We start from the raw sequence: 5,412 nt of genomic DNA, 5'->3' as shown, positions 1-5,412 counted from the left end.
ACTAGCCAGTTGCTGCAGGCCATAGGCAAGGGTCCCTAGAGTGGGTGACAGCACTTTTTAAGTTGAATATCAGAATTAGAAAGGTTTATTTTCAGATATTTTGAGCTTATAAACAAACCCACTGCAACCAGAACCTGAAGGAGCAATGTGGATGAAGCATCCTCTCCAGTCTTAATGCTAAAACAAATCCATGTGCATACATGTGAAAGTACAATCCTAATCCACAATGTTGATAGGTCAACAGAGTTGAATATACTTTAATAGATACTTACCCTTTTGTTGCCTGGTATTTGTTTGTCACCCGACACCTTGCCGCTTTTTCCTCATTTATGGTTTCCTGGTCATTCCCTGGGTATTTAATCATACCACCTCATCCTTTGTACATTTTACCTTATGATTTTTCTTCATCTGTTTACAAGTCATTGTTTGTTCCCTTATTATTGTTTTTAATGATGTTACCTTCACAAAACCTCCCAAACTGCCTTAACCCCAGACTATTTGCCTTTCACGCCAAATGTTCACCCCTAAACTCTTCATCTTTAAACCCAATCCTTCCATTCTCAATCCTACACCAGTCACCCTTCTCCCCTAAACCTTTCAGTATTCAACCTTAAATCCAAGGCCGGACAGGGAACCCAAACCAGCCCTGGCAATTATGTAGAAGCAGCCCCCTGGCGGGTGGGGGTTCAAGTGTGAAGCACTGCTGCTTTTGCTACTGGGGGCCGATAATGCAGCACTGCTGCATAACCGCCCGCCAGTAACAAAAAAACAATCCCCACCCTTCCAGCCTCCCGGGAAAATGACCGATACAGCCAGTCCGGCCATGCTTAAATCCTTCCCTCATAAACCATTCACCCGTATACCATTCAACCTTTATCCCAAATGCTTCAGCCTTTACCCATAAACTATTCTCCCACCACCCTTAAACTAATCTCTTATCGCCCCAAGCCATTCACCCTTAAATCCTTCCACCCTTAAAGCCTTCATCGTTTAACTGGTTGCCTGTCACCTTTGACTCCTAAACCCATCACCCTTTAACTGCCACCCTAAACCTTTCACCCTTAAACCCCTCACTCTTCAACCTAGGGTGTCACTCCTAAATCCTTTCACCCTGAAAACCTTCAACCCTCACCCTAAACCCTTCACTTTTAAACCCATTTCCTGTTACCCATCACTCGTAAACCATTCACTATTCGTCCATAAACCCATCACCCTTTACCCCTAAACTTTTCACCCTTTGCCCCTAAACACTTCAACCCTAAACCCTTCACCCTTAGTCTTACTCTAGTGTGAAAATGTGTATCCATATATTATAAGATATATCTTTTCTCATTGTAGAACTTGCAATGAAATGATAAAAAGTTTGATGGTTTACAACCATTTTACAGTCTTCAAGGAAAGGGCCATGAGGAGATGGCTTGGCAATGCGATGGATCTGAGCAAGCGTCATGTGCCCTGTTAAAACAACAGAGGAGACGGGGGAGGGACCCGTATGCACTCCCTACAGGACTGCTGGATAGGGGTGGGAGTCAGTGAGCCATGGTTTGCCTCCCGAAGCCCATGTGTAAACAGAGACCCAATTCAACCAGTTTTTCTCTTTCACTACTTCTTCCCTTCCCCCTCCTACCTCCTCCCTCTTCCAGATGTTCTTTCTATTGTCTGGCAAGGCAAATACTGTATAGACTCTGATAATAAATACAAATCCACTTAAGTGCCGTAACCCTAAGAAGCAGGCGGAGACTCTGGTGATTAATGGTGTCAAAGGCTGTTGACAGATCTAGCATTATCAGGACATGAGCCACAATAAGTTCATTGGGGATAGATGTTACTACGCCTTCTGTGCCCTGACCTGACTGGATGTCCGCTTGGAATGGGTCAAGCAGATTGTTGTTTTCTTCAAATGTCTGCAATCACACAGTTAAAAGTGTCATAGGCAGAAATGAGCCTCGAATCAGCTGGTTCATCGGGCTCAAGAGTGGTCTTATTTGATAACGGGATGATGATTGCTGCCTTGACTTCTGGAGGAACCAAGGCCAAACGTGTACTTTTAATTATCTGTGAAAACATAGGACTCATACCCTCTTTAACCTGAAACTCTAATTTCTTCAGCCAAGGATCAGGCAGTAAGCTAGAAGGATTACTTATTGAAACATGCTTGGAAAAATTGGTCAGTGAAAACTGAGAGAATTGCTCGAACACTGGAACGGACATACAGGCACATGCATCAAACCTTTTTGCGATCGCAAAGGGTGCGAATCGCAAAAATAGGCCGTTTGCGATCGCAAAAGTCAGTGTTGAAATGCATCAACTGTATATTTGCGAAAATCCATTTTTTCGCAAATATAAGGAATCGCAAAACATTCTGCGAATCAAATAGCGAATCGGTATTAGCGTGTCCCAATTACCAAATCGCAAACAACGAATCGCAAAATGTATGCATGACAAATCGCAAATAGCGATTTCCATGAAAATCGCAAATTAGCGATCGCTAAATAAGAAGGATCACAACCAGGTGGTAATCATGAGTGCAAATCACAGACAGGTGAAAACCAACTGAAACCCATTTAAACACACCCAGAATGAGCCAGCACTGTTCACAATGGCAGGGATTTACCTGATGGCGAGGAGGATGAGGCTGCAGGCTGCCGCACAGAGACGGAGGCGAATGAATGAGCGCATCTTCAGAGTCCGCATAACTTTGCTAGGCCAGCAAGAGGATGAGATATACGACAAGTATAGGCTCAATGCAGCAATGATCCATGACCTAATCAATGAATTGGACCCCATAATGCAACGACAGACACGTAGGACCAATGCCATCCCAACGCATGTGCAGGTCCTATGTTGCCTACACCTTCTGGCGTCAGGCAGTTTTCAGGGGGTCATTGCTGTTGCGGGAGGTGTGTCACAAAGCGCACTTTCAAGAATATTGAAAGCATTCCTTGATGCCATGATGGCCGTGATCGGGTCTCATATCAAGTTCCCTACCACCGCGCTTGACCTTGCAAAAACCAAACAGGAGTTCTACCAGATAGCTCGTTTCCCACATGTTTTGGGTTGTATTGATTGCACCCACGTTGCAATATGTCCCCCTGCAACACAGGAATATATATATAGAAATAGGAAATCTTACCATTCCCTCAATATTCAGGTTGTTTGCAATGCCAAAAACATTATCACTGACATTGTTGCGCAATTTCCAGGGAGTGCACATGACTCTTATATCTTCAGGCAAAGTGGCATACACACCCGTCTTGTCAGGGGAGAATTTGGAGAGGGACATCTGCTTGGTAAATATGTGTTATAGTTTATCACTGTCATTGTACGTATGTCAATGTGAAGCTGCCACTGACTCTTTGCTCCATTACATGTAGGTGACAGCGCATACGCCTTGCGTAATTACCTAATGACGCCTTACCTCAATCCCACAACTGCCAATCAACAGAGGTACAATGCAGCACATATTTCGACAAGGAACATCATAGAGCGCACATTTGGGCTGTTGAAGAGCCGATTCAGATGTCTACATAAGACCGGTGGAGCACTGAAGTACAACCCTGAACAATGCTGCAAGATAGTAGCGGCATGTGCCATGCTGCACAACATAGCGACAAGGGGAGGAATGGACATCGAGGTGTCTGACAGCGATTCGGAGGATGGGAACCAGCAAGTGCCACAACACCATGCAGCACAAGGGGCAGGCGCAGCAGAAGGGCGTAGGAGAAGATTTGACATCACACAAAATTATTTCTGAGGTGAGTAATGATGACACAGAAACTGACTATTGCTATCAGAGTATTCTTTAATCAAATAAAATTGCCATGAGTGTTCAAGCACACTTGTAATCTGACCAGTGCAATGGACATAAGTGGTTTGCAAATGTCAATTCACTTGTCACTCTGTGAAAAGTCAAATCCAAATAAATGGTTACGTCACCATAGTGGAATGCACTTGTACAAGCCAGTCTAGCGCTTTTTCCCACGAACACCCAGACGCCTGTCAGACCCAGCATTGTCATCCGTTATGTTGGAAGCGGCGGGGGTACTGCTGCGTGTGTTGCGTCTTCCTGCAGTGCGGACTGGAACTGCCACACTACTTAGGCTTGAGCCACCCTCACTACCCTCTTCGGGCGTGGAATTGTTGGCCGCAATTGTGGAAGCATTTAGCAAATCAACTGCATTGGTGACCTGGTCCAGTGCTTTAGCCACATCGCCGCTCCAATGGCACATTTCAGTTTGCATGGTCACAGACCTACGTGCCAGCAGTGCAGTTGTCGTGGCCAATCTATTGTTTGATTTAGCAAACATTTTCAATTGCAGCATTAGTTGACGATGCTGTCTCTTCTGGGATACATTTCCCTCATGCATCACCTTGCTCAGTTGCTGCACACTTTCTGACAGTACTGCTATGTTGCTAGCCATCTTGCCAACTTGCAATTGTACTAATCGTGTGTTTTTTGTCTGCAGGCGCTGCATACGGAGCATCTGTCCCTCAAGACCACCCCAGACATCACTTGGTTGCTCCTCCTGCTGTGTCCTGAGTGCTCTTCCTCTCCTACGCCGGGCTCTGTGATTAGTTCTGGGGACCTGTGGTTGTGTTTGTGTGATGGAAGTTGTCTGGCCATGGCTGCCACCTGGTGTTGCATCAGCCTCATCATCTTCACACTCCATGGTGACTAGGGATGGAACAGTAGCCCTGCGTGACTTTGTTGGACGTGAGGGATTTATTTGCACCACAGGTGTGTCCATCTGTTCACCTGCGCTGGTGTCCTGCATGTCTGGGGAATCGCTATCCACATCTTCTACACGTTGTGCATCTGTGAGGTGAAACAGTGCAACACTGTATTATTTCATGTCTGTGATATTAATTGCACAGTAATAAATTTCTGCCTTTGTAAATGATTTTATACTCTATTAAGCTTTTTTGGGTTGTTACTCTGAGATTTGACATTTTAACTGCTTGACCTGACTACATCTCCCATAATGCCCCTCACCTACTGAATGCATTGTGTACTGGATGTTCCGGGTCTGCACTTGGGCTGTGCTGTGGTCGAGTTCTACCTTTACATTTTGTAACACTAAGAAAACATACATTCATCTTACCTTCAGATGTGTTTGCTGCTCCGGACGTGTCCAGCTGGGTCACACCAACAACAGCTTCTGGCTGGATGGTGGATTCAATCAAGTCCTCCATGGGAGTGTTCCCAGTGTCTGTTGGTGTTCCCCCTCCTGTCTTCTTTGCCTCCTTCAGGCGGTCAGCTATGCGCACCTTAGCCCGACTGCGCAAGTCGTACCATCGTTTTTTGAGTTCTTCAATGGTGCGGTGTGTCACCCCAATGGCATTGACCCTGTTTTGGATCCGGAGCCAGATTTTCCTTTTCTCCTGCTCTGCCACTTTCAATGATGCCTTTCC

At 45.5% G+C, this 5,412-nt stretch overlaps 1 long non-coding RNA gene across 1 annotated transcript; it reads left to right on the top strand.

The window, feature by feature from the left end:
• Positions 1-3,372: 3,372 nt before the first annotated feature.
• On the top strand, positions 3,373-4,901 carry LOC146773086 (uncharacterized). Its single transcript, XR_014972410.1, has 2 exons — positions 3,373-3,755; positions 4,467-4,901. It is a non-coding gene; the product is annotated as an uncharacterized LOC146773086 (long non-coding RNA).
• Positions 4,902-5,412: the final 511 nt, after the last annotated feature.

The sequence above is a fragment of the Triturus cristatus genome, chromosome 12 (genome assembly GCF_964204655.1).
Source record: "Triturus cristatus chromosome 12, aTriCri1.1, whole genome shotgun sequence".
Classification (NCBI taxonomy): domain Eukaryota; kingdom Metazoa; phylum Chordata; class Amphibia; order Caudata; family Salamandridae; genus Triturus; species Triturus cristatus.
The sequence above is the reverse complement of the archived record's forward strand: the minus strand, read 5'-3'. Positions and strand labels throughout refer to the sequence as shown.